General features: G+C 39.7%; 1 protein-coding gene across 2 annotated transcripts in view; it reads right to left on the bottom strand.

Moving 5' to 3' along the window:
* The window catches only part of USP32 (ubiquitin specific peptidase 32), a 3,310,274-nt gene that overhangs the window by 1,851,303 nt on the left and 1,434,585 nt on the right, over positions 1–24,386 (bottom strand). The window lies entirely within an intron of this gene.

The raw sequence follows: 24,386 nt of genomic DNA, 5'->3' as shown, positions 1-24,386 counted from the left end.
TCAGACAATTTCACACATTTCCTTGAGATGCTAATAATGAAGGCAAGAACTTTCCAAGTTGCCAATCCCCAAATGACTTGGCTATCCTGCAGGAAGGTTCATCTTAAATAACTGGTATCAAAATCACGGTCTGAAACTAAATACTAAAAATGCATTACTGTATCTTTTGCGAAGTCATCTAACCCAGGGAACTACCAGACTAACAATACACACCTAAAACTTGACCCAGTTGTTTGGAATTTGGGAACCTATGTGGACAGTGACCTAATGTTTGACCAATATGTGCCTATTGTTGTAAGAAAATCCTTCTATAGTGCACAGCTTATAAACAAATGGACTGTATCTAGATCTAGGCATGTCATTGTTCCCCTTTACTAAGCTCTCATTAGGCCAGTCATTGAATATAATTGCTCCCTTTGACATACAACTGTCCAGACACATGCAACAACTGGAATGTCCAGAGAGATACCTTAACTAAAAGGATACAAGGCCTAAAAAAACATGTCCTCTATGGACCGGCTCAAAGCCCTGTCACTATACTCAATATCCTACAGACTAAGAGGTGATCTGTGCCTTACATAAAAGACATCCTTCAACCCATTACTGATGGATTTAATGCACATCAGCAAGTCAAACAGCATCAGAAATACTCAGTCTAGGGATCTAAACTTCTTTTGCAATATCAACAGAATGTTTTGGAGGGACAGGTATATTTCACAGAGGATACCATTGCTATAGAACATACTCCCCGCCCACATAAAACAGTGTGCAATCCTGTCCATTTTCAAGTAACTGAGATCTATGGATGTGAAACAGAAAATTTACCCCAGGACTGCGTCCTGTACTACTAATGGACAGATGCAGCCCCTAAATGCTTTATCCCATGCATGGGTCCCCTTAAATTACCTATGGAATGATCCCAGTTATTCTCATTAGGGATAATATATAATTATCAACCATGGGATGGGTAAAGGCCAATCTATCACCAAATGGGATAGGTTATTTCAAGCACAAAAAGGGAAATTAGCTAGGCTTAAAATGGCCCACAAGGACAGTTAGCCAACTTACCTATGAACCTATAAGATATTTATGTAGATGGCTGGCCAGTGAGACAGTTGGTTATGCTGACTAGAATGCAAGCAACCAAAAGGGAAAACAGGAAAGGAAGTGAGGGAGGCAGAGTACAAGCAGATGACGGCTTATGACACTCCAAATTACAAGGATGGAAAAGGCAACTTTTCCAGGAAGGACACAAAGACAAATACAAAATTACACAAGGAAAAAGGCTAAACAATTGGACAGTGAGAATATAGTTCATAGTTTGAGGTGTAAGTGTGTTAGGACCAAGTCCAAATTAAAAAACAGACTCTGGTTTAAATGTGTAGACTTTAGACCCCATACAATTGTCACAATTCTTCTTAAATACAGATAGTGTCTCACTTAGTCAAACATGTAAGGGGTCTTATTCCAAAAAACACCACAGAGTGGGTTAAAAATCTAAAAGAAAACATTGACTTATACCTATTAATTTTTAAAGGTATAATCCCATCCTCTATATAAAAGGTTAGAATCTAAAATATTAATGTTAAATAAGTGAAGCGCCTCATCTTTTAAAACCCTGTATGCTAGGCATAGTTTCCCATGCAGAAACCTATAATTAACTGAAAACAAAACAATCTGTTCTAGGCCAATATTACATGTAACATTTTTTAACTCAATAAATTGTTTTGTAAACATATGTGGCATTCCTTCCAGAATAAGTATGGCTTTCTCTTAATATAAGCACAAGCACAAAACAGAGAATTACATTCTATAACTGGCCTTACATAAACTATCTATAGCTTTCTCATGAAGTTAACACTCTTGGTGGTACAGTTCTTGAAAATTAATCCAAGCAATCTCATTGCTTTAGCTTTAGACAGTTGTGCCTGAGCCTTGCATTTAAAATGGTAAGATACAGTAATACTATGATCTTTATAATCACATCTTACTATCAGATCATCCTGCTGTGTACAGGGAGAGCATCTGGGAAATAGAAAAGAAGAGAAAGATTGAGCTTGTTTCCTGCCTTTCTTGTTGAGTGGTGCGGACTATTTGTGGGCTTCTGAGCCCCCAAGCCCTTCTGTGTTTGAGGGAAGCCTTCTAGCTTGTTTTTTTTTTTTCTTGTAGCTAGCCAGTTTTCTGGTTTCGGCACTCAAATCTGTTTCTTTGATCTCAGCACTTGTTCAGAAAAAAAAAAAAAAAAAAAAAAAAAAAAATTCATCTGCTTTTACTGTACTTGTGTTTTTACCTACTTCTTTTTACTTTTGCATCATCTTAAAATACTCAATTGTATTTATTACTGCTTGGTGTAACTCATTCTAAGCCTTTTGGTTTAAACACTTGGGCTTCGGACCAGTTAGTTGTTTTGCACTGAGAGGTTTGTGGTCTGCACTGTTGTGGCAGAACAGGTAGCTTACATCCTTCTAGGTTGAGAACTGCTGATTGAGGGCTCAGTGTCTGTTATTCTAAAAGTGTATTAATTCTGGTTTAAGCACTTGGGCTTTCAAGCCAGTTATTTTACATTAAGAGGGTTCGTGGTCTGCACTCTTGTGGGAGGAGAGGCTGGACTCTGCCCTTCTGAGCTGGGAATTTCTGGTTAAAGGCTTATAGTGCATGCATATCTGAACTGTTTCTTACTGAAGTTGGTGCGCCTTGTTTGCTGTGGCATAGACTGGATTCGGGCCTGCTGGATCTAGCTTTGTTTGTGTAACTTGAGCACTAATCCAGACATTCTCTAAAGTATTCAATGGTATTTATTACTGCTTGGTTGTAACTTGATTAAAGTGTAGCTATCATTCAAGTCTTTTGGATTAAGCACTTGGGCTTCAGACCAGTTGTTTTACAATAGGAAGGTTTGTGGCAAGCACTGTGGTGGCAGGACAGGTAGCTTTCATCCTTCTAAGTTGGGAACTGCTGATTGAGAGCCCAGTGTCCAAGTGTATTAGTTCTGGTTTAGGCACTTGGGCTTCAGGCCAGTTATTTTACATTAAGAAGGTTCGTGGACTGCACTCTTGTGGGAGAAGAGGCTGGACTCTGCCCTTCTGAGCTGGGAATTTTCTGGTTAAAGGTTTATAGTGCCTGAATATTTGAACTGTATCTTACTGAAATTGGTTCACCTTGTTTGCTCTATCATAGACTAGATCCAGGCCTACTGAATCTAGCTTTGTTTATATACTTGTTGTTTGTTTGCTTGTTATTTCACTGGAAGTTATTTCACCTACTACGCAACTTCTCAGCTTCTGTGGATCACTAGTGATATCTGCATTGCTTACTGTACTTATTTCCTTGTTTCACTTGAAAGAAAGTTACTGTTTGTCGTTTTTACATTTAGTTACTTGTATCACATTGCACTCAAGTTACCTGGCACTTGCTCACTAAAGCAATTATATAAGTCAGCACTAAAAATTAAAAGCACTACACCCTCACTCCCCACTGGCCCTTGTTTTCAATTAAGGATTTCCCAATATTATTCTAGCATGTCCAAAGGTCAGTTGTCAATCTCCTCTCCGGTCCAGCTGGTGAATCTGGGAATCTTGAGGCAATGTTATAACTGCCTCATGTACACAGACAACCTTCTCCTCCTCCCACATAACACAAATACTTGCGAGAGATGCAGCTATTTAGCCAAACTGGAGGCTGAGCTCTCTCAACTCAGGACTGGCAAGACCAGACAGGAGGAGAAGGCAACTACACACACCACAAAACCAGCCTCACATAATGCTACCACTCCACTGAATCAAACACATAAACACACAAAGACATACTCGGAGGCTCTGAGTAAAATTTACCTAAACAGCAGAGGCCTCCAAAGCAGACACCCAAACAACTGCTACCTCAAGACACCCCAAAAGCAACACATAAACCACAAAAGCAGTGTGCAAAGCAGTCACAGCCCTTAAGGCCAAATACAACACCAAACATACTTGTCATAGGTGACTCCATAGTCAGACACACTGACGTCCCACTCACCAGGCTGAACAAGGAGAGGGTCACAGTAAGCTGCCTATCGGGCGCTAGAATCCGCCACATAACACAAGCACTGGGTCACTCCACAGCAAGTACAAATATGACACAGTCATTGTCCATGCTGGTGTGAACGACCTGAGACGTACCTCCCTGGACTGCATGAAAAGAGACATAGAGGAGCTCTCTGATTATGTAGCCCAGGCAGGTATGACCCTAACCCTGAGCAGTATCCTTCCTTCACCAAGAATGATGCCACAATATAGAGACAAGATGATCAGCTTTAACAATTGGCTTAATGTCTGGTGTCATTCAAAGGGGATCCAGTGTCTGTCTGCCTGGGATGACATGCTTGACAAGCCACGCTGCTGCAAGGGACGGCTTGCACCTGTCACCCTGGGATTCCGGATATTGGCTAAGGCTCTTGCCACCCCCATAGTGCCTTTTTTAGGCAAGGCTCAAATTCTAAACCTACCACCCTAGAAAACAAAAATGGGAAGAAATTGAGGGTAATGCTGCTCAATGCCAGAAGTCTAAATCTCAAAATGCACGCACTCGAGGCCCTTCTCAGTATGGAGAACATCGATGTCTGTGCTGTAACTGAAACCTGGTTCAAGGCTCCTGAGAGCACCCCGGCACTATTAGGTTTTACCTCATATCATGCGTTCCGGCCCCAAAACCCGGACCACTCCACAAAAGGAGGGGGTGTATCCATATTCATAAAGGATACTCACACCTCCAGGTTGGTGGCAACGCATGAAGCTTGAAACCATCCAGGTGCAACTAACAATAGGCAAAACTGCTCTACAAATTGTAGCATGCTACAGGCCACCCTCTCAAACTCAGGAACCCCACACAGCCTTCCTGAAGACACTGGAGGGTATAAATGTATCTCCAAACACCATCATATTGGGTGACTTCAACTACCCGAATATAGACTGGGAACATTACTCAAGCCCTAACTTTCTAGCCCAACGGTTCCTGGAGTTCATAAATTCAAATGCCATGGAACAGCTAGTCACTGTTCCCACGAGAGGAGAAAATATACTAGATCTCATTGTCACAAACATGGGGACAAAATGCTCCACACCGGAAGTATATCCCTCATTGGTGAGATCTGATCATAAACTAATCTCACTGGAAATCCACATCCCGCCCCACCCCAAACAAAAAGACCATAGTGAAGAACTTCTCTAAAGCAAACTTCACACTACTCAAGACTGGTGTGGTATCCTTCAAGGCCCCTGAGTCAGAGGAAACCACAACCCAAGCTGCGGAAGCCCTTACAAATGCCTTCTATGAACACCTCCAGGACTGCATGGATCAGGCAATCCCAAATAAAACCAAGACTCTTTCCACAAAGGGCAAACGTCCAGTCTGGTGGACCCCAGCCATTAACAAACTTTACAATAAGAGGAGAAAGCTATTACATGATAGAACAAAATCCATAAAAGGGAAGTCACCCCTGATCATTATTAGTAAAAATTACGAGCACTCATAAAATCAACTAAGGCCAATTTTGAGAGAAAAATTGCCATGGATTCAAAGGACAATCATAAGGCCTTTTTCAGCTATGTTAGGAACCTGGGTGGAAACTCACAGATATGCTCAGAATTAGTCCAAAATGATACAAAAATCACTGAACCCACAGACATTGCCAACATACTGGCAGACAGGTTCAGTGCAAACTTCACCCCTCTCCCCTAAAGGAGAGATAACTATCCCAGCCGAGTGTAGCCTCCCGGACATCTCAAATGCGCAGGTGAAAGCTGCTCTCTCTAAAGCTAAAACACAGCATCAATGGGACCGGATGGTGTCCCCGGCTGTGTGCTACACGAGCTAAATGAGGAATTAAACCCGCACATAAGGCAGCTGTTTAATCTCAGCCTTACCACAGGATACGTGCCCAAGGAGTGGCGACGGCAACTGTGGTCCCACTCCACAAAGGTGGCGCCTCACGGACCCTGGTAATTACCGCCCCATAAGCTTAACAAGTCTAGTCTGCAAAGCTATGGAGAGGATCATAATGGAGCTCATAAACAAAGATATAGGGGACTTGCAGACATTGGACCCGACCCAGTTTGGCTTTGTCAAGGGAAGATCATGCCTTTTGAACTTGGTCGACTTCTTGAAATAGTCACCAAGGCCATTGATGAGGAAAGGCAGTCCATACAGCCTACCTTGACCTTGCAAAGGCTTTCGACACAATACCCCACTCGGGTATTGTAGAAAAACTTACCAGCTTAAATGTAAACCCATATGTCACAAGATGGGTTGCAAACTGGCTTAAGGACAGAACCCACAGGGTTAGAGTTGCTGGCGCTGTGTCAGACTCCAAGCCGGTCACAAGTGGTGTCCCACAGGGCTCGGTCCTTGGCCCCTATTGTTTGGCATCTACTTCTCAGAAGTACAGGCCAACATGGGAGGACTTTGGCTGACAAAGTTTGCAGATGACTGCAAACTGGGCGCCATAGTGGAAAGTGCATCGGACACTGATATCCTTCAGAAGGGACTCACGGAAACAGATAGCTGGTGCCAGAGCCATGGCCTGAAGTTAAACGCCAAAAATGTATAGTCATACCCTTCGGGAAAAACAAGGTAACCCCAAGCTACCATATAGGTGGCAATCCACTAAGCACAGAAGAGGTTATCAGGGACCTGGGGACCCAGGTTGACAGTGGCCTTTCTTTTGACACTCACATTGCTAAAGTGGTTAGAAAGACCTTCTACATTGCCCACCTGATCATGAAGGGATTCACATCCAGATCTAGTGAGGTCATTGTTCCCCTGTACTCTTCACTTATCAGACCAATGATCGAGTACAATGCCCCATTCGGGATGTATCTCACCCGACATCTGCAGCAATTGGAGAGACCCCAAAAGTTCCTCACCAAAAGGATAAAGGGACTCCAAAATCTGTCATATGCTGCCAGATTGAAGAAACTCCAGCTCTATTCAGTCGCATACCGTCTGCTCAGAGGTGACATGTGCCTGACATACAAGGCCATGTCCAACCCGGAATTAATGGACATGCTCCACCTCAAAAAATCCAAATCCACCAAAACCACTAGAGCAAGCGACTTAAACCTTAGCACGGATATAAATAGGACGTGCTGGAGGGATAGATTTATCACTCAGAGACTCCCTATGCTGTGGAATAAAATCCCGGTCCATGTGAGGCAGAGCACCTCGCTGACTCTGTTCAAGAGAAATCTAGACCTGTGGATGGGAGATCGTAGGTTTACCCCGGGAATCATCTCTGGGTCACTGCTGGACAGAGGCACAACAAACTAATGGGCACAGTATTTTTTCATATAAGGGGTGGCGTAAGCCACAATAATTTGGGCTAGGCTTATAAATGCCTTAGGGCAGATAGCCTAGTATAAACCTATGAACCTATGAACCTATATAGTAACAGATAAACTTAAGTTTTGTTTTCCAAAGTATAAGACTCCAAATGTATCTTTTATTAGCACTCTTTCTTTTAACCAAATATCCACAATACTCAAAAGTTGTTAAATATGACAATATTGTCAGAACATGTGACAAATGTTCCAAATTTAATATCAGCAGCATATTTTGCTGATCAAACAGTGTCAATGGTTGGTAGAAAAAGGAAAATACTACACTGCACAAAACAAGATCTAATACGGAATGCTTGTTTGTCTGTTTATTTATTTAACATTTGTTGACCGGGAAAGTCGGACAAGGACAGAGGCTATTTTCAGCGGAGGCCCAGGGAGAAATGCTCTAGATGCATGTCTTTGGAATGTGGGAGGAAACCGCAGCACCCAGAAGAAAACCAGGCAAATGCAGGGAGGACATGCAGACTTCGCATAGAAGGCACCCCAGCCAAGAATCAAACCGAAGAATGCTGAGGGACATCCTTATCAAATCAGGGCCCAATTAGAAAAATGTGCATTAATTCTGACCCTCTGTTTACTCTGCAGCCAATTGCTAACCCAATAAATAACTTATGGATTCAAAGAATGCTATGTGGCAAACTGTCAAAGGCCTCTGTTAAATCCAAGTAAGCCACCATAACTCCCATCCTTTTTCCAAAAACATACTTACAGGTTCATAAAAACTGGCCAGATACATAAGCATGGACCTGTGCTTCATGAACCCATGTTGTACAATAACTAATAGTGTGCCTTTCAATTCATCACACAAAACTGATTGCAGACATTTTTCAAAACTCTTACCAATTAACAAGAGTCATGATAATAGGTCTATACACTCGGATACTTTATCAGCTGTTCTATCTTTATGAATCCAGACTACACTGGCACATTTCCAACTATCAGGCATTAAACAAGGTAATAACTTGTTAAAAACTGTACAGATTTTGAAATGTATTTATACGATAAAAGCCAAAAACATCTAGTTGTGTTATCTGGTCCTGGCCTTCTGTTTCCTTTTATTTTGGCAAACATTTCCCCACCATACCCTCACTATAAACCAGACAAGGCTGAGAATCGTTTGTGATACATAATACCTCCTTATCGGTTTGTTCTGTGCTTACAGTAATTGTGACAAAGTGACTGTTAAATACATCAGCCACCTCAGAGTCTTCATGCAATTTAGCAACATCTTCAACCACAGGTCCAACAGACCTAGTCTTACTTTTCGATCGACCATCATAAAAAAATATTGTTCAATCCCATCACCAATAAATTATTTTCATAATTAGTTTTAGCCAATCTCAATGATGTTTTTAACATTTACTTATTAAAATATCAGCTCTCTTAGCAACTAAAGTTTTATGCTTCCTCCACATTCCAAATGTTCTCTTCTTTAATAATCTCCAGTGTTTTTAACTGCCACCAAGGCACAGTATACCTCTCATTATTCTTTGTGATAGTTGTTTAACTAGCTGTTAAACATGCCGACAGTATAAATTCTCACAAGAATTCCAGACTGTGGATACGTCAGATGTTACATCCAAGGATAGAATGAAATCATTAACCCTGCGATTTACTTAAGTATCAAAAAGTCAGGATTTATCAGAAATAAAAATAATGTGCTGATGTGATTACTAATAAGTTATAAAGGGACTTCTGGTATTGCTCTGACTGAAAAACACACAAAGTGTTGGTTCCATGGGCACATTTTTAAAAGTGCAATTTGTATATGAATAAAAGCACTGTTGAAATTTCAGGAAAACTGTACAGTATGCATGTAGCATGCTAAGCCAAAAAGGCAGCAACAAGAAAAAAGAGCTGTTAAGGCAGCAACTCATCTTTTTGCAATGGATCTGAAGATGAACCCAGAAGAGGAACAGGAGGTGACTTTGGTGATCATCTATCAAGAGATGCAAAAATGCAATTCTAAAATAGAGTCATACATTACACATACAGATGAGCAGGTGAAAGAAATCAAGGAAGCATTTAACAAACACTCAGACGCTATACACTCATTGATTTCAGAGAATGAACTTTTGAAGACAAAAGATGATGCACTACATGCAAAGCTGGAACTAAAAGATGCCACAATCATTGGCTTTGAGGATAAGACTTATAGGAAAAATCTACAGTTGCCAAGAACACTCAAAGCGTTGAAGGGAACAGACCATCTTTCCTTTATGAAATCCAGAATCACAGCTTGGGCACATATCACAGAATAGGAAATAAACAATGCATAAGCCCGGAATCAGGGTTACCACCTGTCCCACTTTGCGAGGGACAGTGCCTCTTTGGGCAGTTGTGTCCTGACAAAAAATTGTAAAAATGGCAAATGTCCTGAGATTTTAGGACAAAATTATTTCTTATATTTTATGTAATAGTTGCATAAAACAGTTATTCTGTATCTGAAATACCTAAATGTTATAAGAAACAGAATAAGCAACTAAAATGCTACAAGAATAAGCTTTTATTTAGGCAAAAAAGTTAAGTTCTGTCCTTTGTACTGGCCGTGGGAATGTGTCGGCCTATAAAATCTGATGTCTGTACCAAAAATGTCCCACTTTGGCCATTTGAAAAGGTGGCAACCCTACCCGGAATCCACAAGCGTGTACCCAGTGAACAGCCTGCCCAATCCTGGTTTGGTTTAGCACTTTTGGAATAAACAAACTAATCTTTACAAGACTATGGAGAAAGGGCACCCAGCTGAATCGTGGAGACATGACACTGTATACTGACATAGACTTTTCTCTTTCTACATGGTGTAAATGCTCAGCTTTTATACCAGTGCAAAGATGGTGCAAAGAAAAAGGTATAAAGTTTAAAATATTATATCCAGCCCAATTGAGGATTTTTTTCTCAAATGGGGCCAAGATGTTTGGGGATTCAAGAGAAGCACTGAAGCAACTGGACTTACATTAGGGTAAGGAGTCAGCCCCAGGGTTGTATAGCAAGAACATTCCTCAAAGAATGACCAACAGGTACCAGTGATACACTAGCAGCTCAAAAGACTTTTTCCCTATGTTTAAAAAGTATTTAGCACTGAAGCAGAAAGCAAATCTGCTACAAGAAAAAAAGTTGAACTCTAAAGCAAACGGTGAAGCATAAGTGGAACTTTGTTTTTGAAACAAAGGATGACATATTTACTCAGGACAGTACTGATTTCTAGGGAAGTGTTCCCTACATATTTCACTAACAATGGGAAAATGGTGGTGTTGGGGGAAGGGGTCGACTTCTTTACTGAGACACTCTGACATAATAAAAGCATATATCAGTGCAACACAAACTCTCAAATAAGGACTGGCCCACCAACCAAAAGAGGGCGGTAACAGCTGTAATGAAATCTTTAGCCTTGGTTTAATGTTTAACTTTGCAATAAATTCTCATTAGTGTTTAGACTGTTGTAGAAATTATGTGAAGGGGAACACACGGAGGAAAGTGTGTGATATAGTGAGCACTTCTGAAAGGTAGGTTAAAAATCCTCACAAAGAATAAGGCCTACACCACATGTCACTTGGTACAGTCCAGTATGTGGGAAAAGTAGACTATATCAGTGGCTTCCCTAATGGTTTGGTCTATTTTTTTTATGATAACGGCCTCAAGCATACTTGTGAAGGCGATTCCTTAAATTGAGGTTGAGGGTATATACTGTAGTGCAAGGGGTGCTCACAAGGAGTGCCATGAAGGTGAGGTCAGAATATCAGTTAAGACTTCTATAAAATGAATAGGGCAACTGAAATTTTGCTATCATTTGCAGGTGTAATCTTTAACTACAGGAAATAAATTTAGCACTGGCAAAAAAATCAGTTAAAGAACTTAATGCTGATATTGCAGAGTTGTTGTTGCCACATTAATGAAATGATTTCTAGCAGTAACAGATACATGATAGTAATAGTCCGGCAGCTGAATTTCTATTCTGATCCCAGAAAAGCAAATTAGTTGTGGCCTGGCCACCTACATTAGGGGAAGAGATGGGACCAAGGGTTCACGCCCAATTGGGGCTATTGCCCTCCTTGGAAGCTATTTCATTATCAGTGTATATAGTTAATGTTACTTTAACTTTTTTAGTTTTTCTTGTTGGTCTAATGAGTAAAGCATGAAGCATGCATGGAAGCAATGGAAAAGTTAAATATAAAGATGTGAAACGGGATGCAGTGACACAAAAGGGACTTGCATTATGCCAAGCAGGATAGTTAATCATATTTTTAAGGGGATTAAGATAAAGCTAGCTGACCTAAAACATGAAATCTGGCTGAGAGTAGTAACAGAAGGTGCTCTTCCAGACAGTGGTTATAAGAAATTTGAGTGATAACTGATAGTCTGAATTATTATAATCCGATTCAAAGTTTAAAGGTATTTAGTTGGAAGATTAATGAATTAACTACTCCTGTAAAAAAAAAAATGCAATTAACATACTTAGGAATACAGAAGTGGACTTGGCAGCCCTAAAGAAAAAAAAAAATCTTGTTCAGGAAGAACACCAGAAGCTGACAAAGTAGACGTATGAAGTGCTGGCAAATTCTAGTTACACTGGACCCGGGAGGAGAGGAGTGATCCTTCTGAAGTGTAACCATTGTCATTTTAGGGACTAGGTATAGCTGAAGATAAACAACGGTTGCTATGTGGCAGTAAAGGGGGAATTCCAGGCATTAAAGTTACAAGAGCAGTGTTCTGCATCACATCAAGGGCTAGTTTCCAGGAGATCTGTAAACTATCTAGATCTGTAAACTGATTTTAGATGTGATGTACTATCAAGAGGTACCATTTTAATGACTGGGAATGGAATAAGATTTTTGCCAGGCAAGATATTTTAGGAGAAAAGCTAAATTACTGGAGAAAGCAGCCAGAAAGTTGTTAAAAACACTGGGGTCAAAGCGTGTCTGGGACTGAGTAGGCAGAGAGGCCAAGAAGAATTCACATATTATTCACCATTTCATTTGAGATTGTTGAGGAGAGGTAAGTGTTTTACTAAGAAAGAGCATATGGCTAGAGTAAAGAATATTGCACACACACCTCTAGATTTACGGAAACTTTGAACAATGTTAAAATGAATTTACTAAAAAGGAATGGATTAGTATTATGGTCCGATTGCTTTGAAAAACAAAAAGCTAAGTCCCCAGAATATTTAATGAAAGAATACCAGTGGGATGAATCTGCTAACCAGTTAATGTTATCCACCAGTAATAAATTAAATTAATTTGTGGATAATATGAATAAAAAGGAGCAGAACACTATTCCCCCATTATATGAATGCTATTATCGAAGGCAGACTGACTTACAAAGGAAGCTTGTCCGAGTTATTTAAGTTAATTATAAATAATAATTCTGAAGCAAAATTCTGGAACTTTTTAGTTTGTAGTGGACGGAGTGAATCAACAGATTGTAAGAATAAAACATTGCTACTTAAATCAGTTAGTCAAACTTCTTCAGGTTTATACTGGAAAGTTCTGATGTAGAAATATACACAAAGAATGTCTGTTACTCCGTATAAAAATCTCTTAAGTTTAGTAAAATTACTTCTTCAGTTTGTTGGAGATGCAGTAAAGATGTAAAGCTGACTGGATACACATGTTTATGGACTGTGAAAAATGAAATGTATATCGGGATGTGATAAGCATGTTTTTTAAGAGGTTATGGTCTGACAACTGTTCTTCAACTAGATCAGTAACACTAATGAATGTTCCATTTCCTGTATCTGTAAAAGCCAAACAGCAAAACGTTTCTGGCACACTTGGCAGTTACTACAAAAGTTATTACAAAGATATGGAAATCAAACTCAGTTACTAAGTTCAAAGATTTTTTTTTTTTTTTTAATAGCAATAGTATGTAAAACTGAAAAAGAAGTGATCAGAATAAGATATGCACACATACTAAGACTTTCAGTAGTTGGGATAACCTTGAAATATTGCTACTGGAATGCCAAGACTCTTAATGTGATAATTGTATAAGACTACCTTGATGATTCAATGTATTCCTATCACTGTATAATGATATGCAATGCTGAATTTCTTCCTTTCTGTGTATACACTCTAAATATATTAAATTAATAAATAAATAAATAAAAAAGAATATTCATACTAGACCTTTGATGACCTCAGACCATTGTTCTATTAGTGTTAGGATAACCCGGGAATTGATCAAAAGGAAATAGGCACTAGCATTTCTCCTCCTTTCAGCTGACTAAGAAGGATTTCAAAAAGTGGGTTCAGGATTAAACTATTTGAAGTTTGCGAAAAATGGCAGATGTTAACATGGAAGGATGAGAGGCGCTTAAAGTAGAAACAAAAATAAAATACAGGAACAAAGCAGGCAAAAAAGCTACAGATAACATTTGAACGATGAAGAGCCCACATTCCAAAGACACGTTAAATTACAGTTAAGGTGAATAACAAGAACAAGGGAGGAGGAAGAATTACAGAGAAAACTGCAAAAGGAGTTGTACAACAGAGTGTATGACAAGATCAGGTAGCAACAAGTAGCAGTAAAATACTTAAATTATGTTAACACCCCTGGGACAATGAGGTCATTGGTAGGGAGATCAAGACAGCAAGTTGTTGAAAGAAGCATAACAGATATATTACAGATTCTAAAACAAACACTCTGGTATCAAAATTTGAGAAGTAGTGGAGATTTTCAAGAATTACGGTATTCTTTATTGATCAGAAGTGCAAAAGGAAGGAATAGATTTTTTTTATCTAGGATGATTTGCATGAGATTTATCAAAATTAAAGGACGTATAAAAATGGATTTCACTCAGAATATCATTCCTGAGGAAGTGGCTGAGGTGGTTAGAGGAAAACAAAATGATAAATTGCTAGGATCTGACAGTCTGCCAATAGAATTTTTTGAAACAGTTAAAAGAGGAGAGGGTACTCTACCAACCTCCTGGAAGAAAGGCATTAATTGCAATCATTCCAATAGAAGGTAACACTTTGCGACATGTGGGATCTTATACACCAACCACAGTACTGAATCATGACTATAAAATTATTATGACAAAATTAAGACACTCAGCTGACAAAAATTCTCCCAGGGTGATACACCCTGATCAGTGTAGCTTTATCAGATTTTATAACACTATACACACCCTTCTACAGTGATTCACGACACACAAAGCAGCAATAAGGAGGTAGCAGTAATTTGCTTAGACACTGAAAAAGCACTGGATAGGATGGAATGGAAATTTATCATAGAAGAATATTTAATGCTACAGGGTAATGTATACCAAGGCTCCTCAGCTTGCATTAAAATAATACGGCAGAGGGGTCTCACGACCTATACATATCATTAGAAGTAACAAGCAAGATTGCCCTCTGTCTCCCTTGTTATTTACAATATGATTTGAGACACTTTCTCAATGCATAAGAAGCTCTCAAACAGAAGAATACAAATGGGGAGGTGCAGAAACTGAAGACTGCTGTATATACAGATTATATAACATTGCCATTGGGGAAACCATAGAGATCTGGAAACTGTCTTCAAGAACTGGGTAATTTTAGGGGATTTTGGAATATAAGATTAATATAGATAACATGAAAGCAGTGTGTGTGTGTGTGTGTGTGTGTGTGTGTGTGTGTGTGTGTATACATATACATATCGGGGAAATGTGGACTTGATAAAAGAGTCTTCAAAGAAATGGGTTTCCAGGCAAAATATTTAGGAATATGGTTGGAAGAAACACTGGAAGATGCTAAAGATTATTCTGTACAATAAATACTAAGAAAAGTTAAAGCTAACCTCGGGAAAATTAAAAAGGCAACTACAGAACTGGATCAGACAGTGCTACTAATGCACTGGCATATCCTACTTACTACATGTCTTATATTTCATACAAGCACTGGGAATATCAATGACTGAGAAAGCTTTAGATAAAATGAAAAACTGGATAAATGTTGGTTAAGACAGCATGTAATAAGACCACTTTGCCAAAAGATTGCTAGATTTGGCCAAATTCATACAAACAATGCCAAAATGAGAACTACTAAGCAATTTGGAAGGACATGTTATGAGACAGAAATAAAAGGCTAGGGAAGGAGGAGGATAGATTTAATGCCTTTTGGGAATATGCCACTGTGCCTTTTCACAATCCAATGTTGGTGAATATAAAATAGTAAAATGTTGGAAAAATCCTGCAATTTGATGCAAGATGTTTTACCAAAAAGAAGGGCACCAGTAGATATACAAAGTAAGGTGGTCACAAAATGCTGATATAAAAGGAACAAAGATTTAAAATACTGGCATCAACTAACTGAGAAAGGAATCAAAATGTAAGACTGATGTAGACAAAAGTATGGCCTATACGACAGGAGAAAAATAAGTTGTGTACCACAACATTCTGTCTGTGTTGTCCATTTTTAATCTTCCTCTACTGATGAGTTTGGATCCAATCTCTTGCATCCAGCTCGTCCGTTGCTAAAGCTCATGGCAACCAAAAACTCTTGCTCTTCTCCCTTACCCATAACGCACCAACCCCAAGTAACTCAGATCTTGTCTGGTGACTTTAGTAGAAAGGAAATATTTTCAGTCAAATAGGAAGAAGACTACATCTGCAGCTCAATACAAATGACAGTCATGTCTTGTAACTACTCATTCTTCCAGAAGTTTACACAGGATGGAAGTTGGTGGGTGGGGAGTTGAGGAAGAACAAAAACAGACAACACAGAATGGAATGTTATGGTGAGTACATAACTTCTTTATTTGATATTGTCAATTTTCATTCTATCATCAACTGATGGGACACAGTCCCCACCTACCTAAATTCCAGGGTGGACTCAAGAAAGGATATTCCCGAGCACCATTGAACCAAATGATGCACTACCTCTGGAGATCAGATCCAATTTATAATGAATAATAAAAGTATGGGGAGTAGCCGAAGTTGCTGCTGCACATATATTATCCATGGACATTCTGCATTGAAATGCTGAAGAGGTGGTCATGGATCTAGTTAATTGGGCATGTAATGGTTTTGGTGGAGTAATGCCCAATTTCTTATAAACAAATGAAATACAATCAGTTAGCCACCTTGATAACGTAACTTTGGTAACTGGTTTTCCCAATTTTGCTTCGGCATATGAAACAAACAATTGGTCAGTTTTTCTGAAATCTTTTGTTCTATGTAGGTAAAATTAATTTTGTCTGTGGGCATCCAATAAATGGAACATATATTCACCTTTGTTAGCAAATTTAGGAAATAATACCAGTAAATTTATGGACTGATTGATATTAGATTCTGACACCACCTTAGGAAGAAAGGTTGTATTAATCCATACTGTAACTCTATCCTTATGAAAAATCAAGTATGGTGGTTTAGTGGGCACTTGAATCTCAGAAATTCATCTGGCAGAGGTAACAGCTACCACAGAAATTGTTTCCCAAGAAAGTATTTCAGTTCACATGTAGCTGCTGGTTTGAAGGGGATTGAAGAGCCTGCAATACCAGATTCAGGTCCCATGGGGGAGTAGGATCTTTTAAAGGGGGTCAGAGAAGAAGAGTGTCTTTCAGAAAGGCTTTGCTCAGTTTATAAGATGCTACAGTAGAACCATCAAAACCAGTGTGAAATTCTGTTACCGTTGATAACTGAACTTTATCCGTAGACGCACTAAGCTCCTCCTTTAAAAAGATGCGTCAAAAATTCAAGGATGGTATGTATGGGGGCTGAAAAAGAATTAATATTATTCTGATGAGCCCAGTAAACAAACCTCTTCCATTTGCTGGAATAGAATTCTTTGGTACATGGTTTATGGGAAGGTACCTGATGGACAGGAGAAGACAGCATAGGCTGTCTGGCTATTAATGGAATTAATGGAAGTGGAGAAGCCAGCCAGCCTAAGGTTGGTTATGTCTGCATGAATCATGTCTGTCGGGTGAAACAGTGGTTTGGGGTTGGATCCAGAATCCAAGGTTGGTGAAGCAAGCATGGCCAAGGAAGGAGAACCAAATCTGTTGAGGCCAGTAGCTTTCTATAGGAATTTGGAAATCAGTGAGATTGGCGGACAGACAAAGTAGATGGGGGGGGGGGGGTAATCATGAAATAGAGCATCCCTCAGTCATTCCTCCTGAAGGGGTATGAGGGCAAAGTAGCTGCTGCATTTGTTGTTTAGGATCGCAGCAAGGCTGGCCCCACTGACAGCAAACCATTTCTGTCACGTTCTTGTTGAGGAATCATTCATGGGGTAAAAGAATGCACCTGCTCAGTTTGTCTGCTATCACAATGGATTCCCCCCCAGAATGTGTGTTGCTATGAGAAAGCAGTTGGATGAGATCACCCATTGCCACACAGTCTGAGAGCTTCTCAACACAAGGGGTAGGATTTGGTCTCTCCTTGTTTGCTGATGTACCAAACTACTGACATATTGTCTGTTTGTATTGCAACAGTTCTTAAGGGGAGACTATACTGGAAGGCTTGCAACTCTAAAAATGTTAAAGTTTTTTTTAAGAAAAAAATAGAAATTTAGACTTATCTTATGACAAACACTCGAGAGTGACTGATTACCATGTCTTTCGCTGATGAGATATGAGGTACTTGGGGTTGGTGCATTATGAGTAAGGGACAAGCTCAAGTATTTTTGGTTGCCAAGGGCTTTAGCAATGGCTGAGTCGGACCCAACGGACTGGATCTGAACTCATCAGTTGAGAACAGAATGAAAATTGACAACATAAGATCAAGATTTTATAGGTTTGGGAGTGGATACAATTAATACTTGCTAGGTGAAAAAGGAGGAAATTTGGCCTTCTCTGATCAAAAGAACAGTTAAACAATACAACAGTAGCGCAAGTGGGTTAATACCAAGCCTGGAAGAAAAAAAATAAAACTCTGGCTCTAAGACATCTCCAAAAGACCTTATTAAAACACAAGCAGCTTGCATTGATACAAGTGCCTCCTCAGATCGCAATCAAAATTGAAGGTAGTGAGATACATGAATTGACTAAAATTTTCTCAACAGACAAATGAGGAAAGAGGGTTTATTCAAGAGGTTTCAGCAATTTTAATTTTTTTCTCTTTTGTTTGCATACAGTTATGAAGTATGTGAAAATCATATTTATTTTGAAAAATAGTTTCAACTACATCTTTGTTATTAGTCAATACATTTTGTGAGAGAAGGACTGGTATAGAAGTCCAGGAAATTATTTGGAGAACATAGAGCAGGTGTGTTATTGCTATAAAAAAACTGTAATTAACATTATAGGTTTATACCGTAATCAAGGGTTTTAAGCTGCTTTTTGTGGTCAAATGGATAACTTATGATGCTCTGAACAAGACGTAGTTGAATTTGTTGACTACTATGGGACTGACTTGGCACTGTGCATGATTAAGGTCAGTAATAGTTGTACAGATTGGTCTGTTTAATAAAGCTGTGATATTTTAAACAAGAGAGTGTCATAAGTGAAAACTCAAAAGCAGTATTACCTGATCCTCGAGTAGATAGAGCTATTTAATATTTAATATTTTACTGAGTATATCAGTAATAAGCAAATCTAAGAAATTGTCTGTTCTCGTTGGAAAATGAATAAGCTGAGCAAAAATTTTGAGTGAACTCAGACAGTACAATTCTTCCTCCTGAGCTGTATCTTGTGTTCCAGTACCCCAGCTAGTGTTGGGAAAGCTAAAATCACCTCAAACAATAAGCTTATCAAAATACATACACTTCTACAGACTTTTAATAAACATTTGATCAAGAGTATACAGACCTGGGCTTTTGTAGCATACTAACAACCTAAAAATAGTATGTCCAAAGTTGTTTGCAAACTTCAAAAAGCTAGTTTCAAACTGATGATCCAATCCAAGCAGCATAGAAACAAATCTATTTGCAACAAATACTTCAAAATATGGATCAAAAGAGAGTCACTGCTGCTCAAATGACACAGCACAGCAACGTCAGAAGCATGCCAACATATCATGAGCCTCAAAAAAGCACAAATGTAGCAGCATGCATCCAGGAAACTGGAAGTGTGTGGTCATCTCCCAGTGCAGGACTCAAAAGATGAGAACGCATGATGGCGATAATGGAGAACACTGGACTGCAGTAGTGTGTCTGCGTACTGCTTAGAATGTTATGGCATTAGCGTACTTTTACAGCTGCTCACTGTTGCTGTAACAAGCTAAACCTTGTCATACACAGTATTTAAAAAAAAAACTCATGTCAGGAAAAAAAAGCCAGCAAACAAGTTTCAAAAAATCAGTAGCGATGCTAAGCGGTTCTTCACTTGAAATGCTAATAAGTATTTCTATGGCTGTATGTTTCTACAGAACGACCTTGATTTTGACCTGTCCCCTCATAAAATGTTTGATTTTTCTGGTAAACTACTGAAAATTACAGTTAGTCAATGTCAGACAGTAGAACTTCCTAGTTCAGAAAATGTGTTGATTGTAAAGCCTGTTGTATTATTGACTTTTAATGTCCTTGATTTTGCCTCCTATTTTTGCCCTGTCACTCCTGAAATTTTTAGTTTTCTGGGAAATAACCAAGATGTGCAATATGTAATATCAGACATTATAGTTTAATACTGCTTAATGTTTGTAAAACCCATGCTGATGTTCTATTAACTTTATAACTGGATGAAAAAAAAGCTTCCTAAGTGTTATATTGGTATTGGCAGTGACATGGGCAATACTGGCATCTTCACTCTTGAATGCAACTTACACATGGTCTAGTCTTCTAAATTATCTTAGCATCATCCATACATGGAGATGATTAGGGCAATGGTATATAACTTAAGTAAACACAGGTTGTCGGAGTGGCCAAACCCGCATATCTCACAAGGAAAAAAAAACAGTTCAATATGCATACCATAACTGATATATATCAAATTACATATAAAGACCACACTGAGAACACTGATGTCAACTCATATGTTCCACATAGGTATGGCAGGTGCTCAGGCAAACAGGAACAGCAGCATGAGTATGTGCATGTTTTATACCTCCATGTTTCCACTTAGCATCTACATGATCATCACATGCTGCTGCAGTGATAGTCAGATTCACTGTTATATCTTGCACTGTGTATACAAAGGCCAGGTCAGAAAGCAAGTTTGTGCCCCCATAGCAACTGCAGAAACTGTGGTAGAACATCATGTGGTTAGCACCTACTCAGAGGCTGCGGATGATGCGCGGACACACACACACACACACACACACACACACACACACACACACACACACACACACACACACACACACACACACACACACACACACCCACACAAAATATATATAAAATCCCACTATACTCCTGTGGCACAGAAGGATGAAGTTCTGACTTTGATTAATGTAGTTGAAGTTCAGATTCAATTAGCAGCCCCAATATTAGAGGAGCCAGGTGACGGGAGGATAACAGTCTGCTCTCCCCCCCTAGAAGGAGGATTGTGCGCACTCAGGGAGCACACTGGGTGACATGACTTTCCTGACAGGGTGGTGGAGAATGCTTCAAGAGGAGAGGCATGGCTGCTTGGGAGGAACACCCCTTGCAAAAGTGAGGAGATGGTCTCTGTGGTCAGCTCATTGCACATCGTCTCCCTGGTGCTTCACCTGGTGCGTGTGAGGACTACGGTTTAAAATGCAATAAATAAATAAATAAAATGTTCTGAACCACCCTGACAGTTGCCTGAATGATGGTCCCTTTTGACTAACTCTCACCCTGGTGATGAGAAGGAAATGGGCTGATTTTCCAGGATGGACTGATCGACAAACAACAGAGGCCAAAAGAAAGCAAAAAAGAGAAAAAAAAAACAACAAATCGGAATTGTCTTTCCTCTGCCTGGGTGGTATCACACTCATTGTCCAGGACTTGAAGTGTATCCTCACCCAGAATCTGACCTAGGGGGCAGCACAGCATAAGTACACATCATTCCTGTTGAGTGGGGGCATCCTTATACCTGACAGAACCCCAACTACATCCCCTGGGGATGCATTAGAAGATAACACCATTCTATCCAATGTGAGACTACAGCAGTACAGAAGCCTACCAGAGGTTCCTAAAGCCATCTGGCACTCTAGCCAGTCTTCAATATGTGGGTTATACTTGGAAACAATCACAGATGTGCAGGCCTATAATCTAGGTACAGTCTGCAGCTACCAACCTGGAAAGACTCCTGTACTGCATTGCTTCAGTAAGGATACCATTCAGCACTGAAAACACCAGGAAGAAACATAATCCATGGACAATGTCATGACTGGTCTCATAAGGTCTATGTTGATCCAGAGCACCGTGTCCATCTCCATATGAAGAAAAGTGTCACCCTGGGGCAGCTGCCTAGGGAGGCGATTGCTGTGGAGGAAATGTCTGCACCTGAATGCCAGGGTTATTCTCATTCTGCCACCCCATGTTGTGAGAGGCCTTTCAAAGCAGGACCCCTCAGTGCTGGAGGATGCACATGTACTATTCCACCAGTAGTATCCCATCAGTGTCACAGGGGACCTCTAGTCCCACCACATCCAGCCAATGCAGAGGCGCCACAGCACAGTCATGTACTGCCTTAACACCAAATCCACAGAGGAAATTATTTATGACACAGATGTCTCTCCTCCATGTGACCTACATCTCCTTTTCTGTTGACCTGTAATGCCCCACCAAATTGTGCTCCCAGCCATGTATCACTGTCTGCCAAGACATCTGTTCAAATTTTAAACAGCTGTGACCCACACCACATGTCCTCGTTTGTAGTGTAAATGAAGATCTCGGATGTAAATTATGATTTGACTATGAATTTCCCGGCATAGCCTTTAAATAACATTGTATGCATCATTCTATTTTCTGTAACCCTACACTGTGTATCTGACAGAGTTCAAAGAGGTGAAATAGACACTGTCACATCACCTGCAATGTTGTACACTGTGCATGTTGATATCTGAACAGCATTTTGGCTGACAGTCGTTCACTGGTGGTATTGCAGTCATCATAGCTAGGGGATGTAGTTGGGGTGTCTGTGATAGGGCCAGATACTACAGGGGCAGAGGTTTCCAGGCCTGATACCTGGGTTGCTGCTTTCTAGTAATCATATCATGTAGCACGCAGCATGTTACAAAATACTTGTAGGCAGTTTCAGGGGGTGTACAGCAACATCCCCCTGAACATGTCCAGATGGCAGAAAAGAGCTTTTGGCAGGCCAAAAATTCAATCTAGTATGTTCCTAGCTTGTGCATGGGCAGTACTGTATTGCATTTTGGTCATAATGTGTGGGTTTCTATGGGTATCATCAAGCAAGGCTTCAGTGGCTATCCTGTGTCACCTGAAACACAGCAGTGATATAAGGGGAGGAGGGACACAGATACATACGATCTCTGTACATGTGGGAGTGCCAGTGTGCCTGCTCATGTCTACTTAGTGGTCCTGTAAAAAGTTCCTATCCAGGAAGTGGAAATACAGATGACTTGCATGCCATTTCTAGGAATCATGGCACTGCTAAGGTGATGTGAAGACATACTAATTATTAACAATTGTAATCTGTACACTGCCTGGCAATTGATGGAATGGTAGATAATGCTACACCACTGCATTTGGACATCAAGTGGGGCTGTTATTGCTACATGTGTGCAATCTACAGCTCCCAGTACTTCAGCGAGGTAGGCAATGTTTTGCAAGCTACTCCCCAGAATCTTTCTCCCATGCAGTGTTATGGAAACAGTTATGCACATTCACATGTAGCATAAATTTACTAAGAAACATTGTACACTCTGTAGGTAATGAATCTGATACACCCAAGGATGTCCTCTGTTTGTCTCTGAAAGTCCCTGAAACTAGAACTGTAACAGCTACACATATCTTGTATCCACCTGTATAGGAAAGTCCTTGTACTTCTCTGGATCCAATCTGTGGTCATACATGTCAGGCAACATCTGACTAATCTCTCTATCAACAAGGAACAGGTCTATCAGTTACTAGTAAGTTAGGTAACAGTATGTGATACTCCATCAATAATATTTCCAGTCACATCATCTGTCACCCCTTATAGTGGCTGCTGGTGCTCATGAACATCAAATGTTGCTGTGCTACAGATGCCTCCGCTCCAGACATATTCACCAATTGTACCTCCACAAATTTTGGCGTGCTTTTTTGTCTTTATACTCAGATGCAAGTACTTGTGCACCTTCACTACTGACTATGAATCATAACCTGCTTTTGCATATCATGCACTTATTATATTGTGCCTTTTTATTTCCACAGCATTATGCAGTCATCTACATACTCATATTCCCATGCCTTTAGCACTAGATAGCTCTATTAAAAGCTAACTGGTTGCACATCCTCCATCATACCATGCTGTATTAATAAACAACACAGAGAAACAATAAGTATCTAAACTTCTTCAAGTCTCACTGCAAACAAAATTCTGTTGAACTTCTGTGTACCACATGACATGACAATCAATTCAACTAATACATTAACATTTAGAGGTATGTGCCCATTATCTGAGTTACTATATGCTTTCTTTCATCTACAATGCAGAAAACTGCCTACCTGCTTGCTTCAAATAGATTACACAGCAAGAGAAGTCCAACTTGCTATCCTCCCTCTAGCCATTATTAAGGAACTGACTAACCTTTAAGCCATGACATGTTAAATACCACGACTGGAACTTAACCAAATACCTATTCATAGGTTAAGTATACAAGAGACAATGAAAGATACTAGTGGTAAAGAAAAATAACAGCACAAAAAACTTGTATCTGCAATAATGTCTGCACTATTACAGAAGAAGCCTTTCATTATTTGCTACATTTTCAAATACAAGACAATGCCGTTTCAACAAACTGTATAAAACTGATATAAAGCCTCTTACATAAAAATATATCAAAGAAGTGTAAATATGCCCTCCATACCACTAGACATGCTGTGTTGGTCAACTTTAATATGAGCTCCTTGGTACTTCCAAGATACTGTTACGTTCATATGAAACATTTAATAAAACTGCCAGCTCTGCGGGTAAAGTCTTAGCACAATCCAGATGATCAGTTACCTTGACAAGTAGAAGAGCCAGTGG

The sequence above is a fragment of the Protopterus annectens genome, chromosome 13.part0, assembly GCF_019279795.1.
Source record: "Protopterus annectens isolate FY-2018-M chromosome 13.part0, PAN1.0, whole genome shotgun sequence".
Classification (NCBI taxonomy): Eukaryota; Metazoa; Chordata; order Ceratodontiformes; family Protopteridae; genus Protopterus; species Protopterus annectens.
This window is presented reverse-complemented; position numbering and strand designations above follow the sequence as displayed.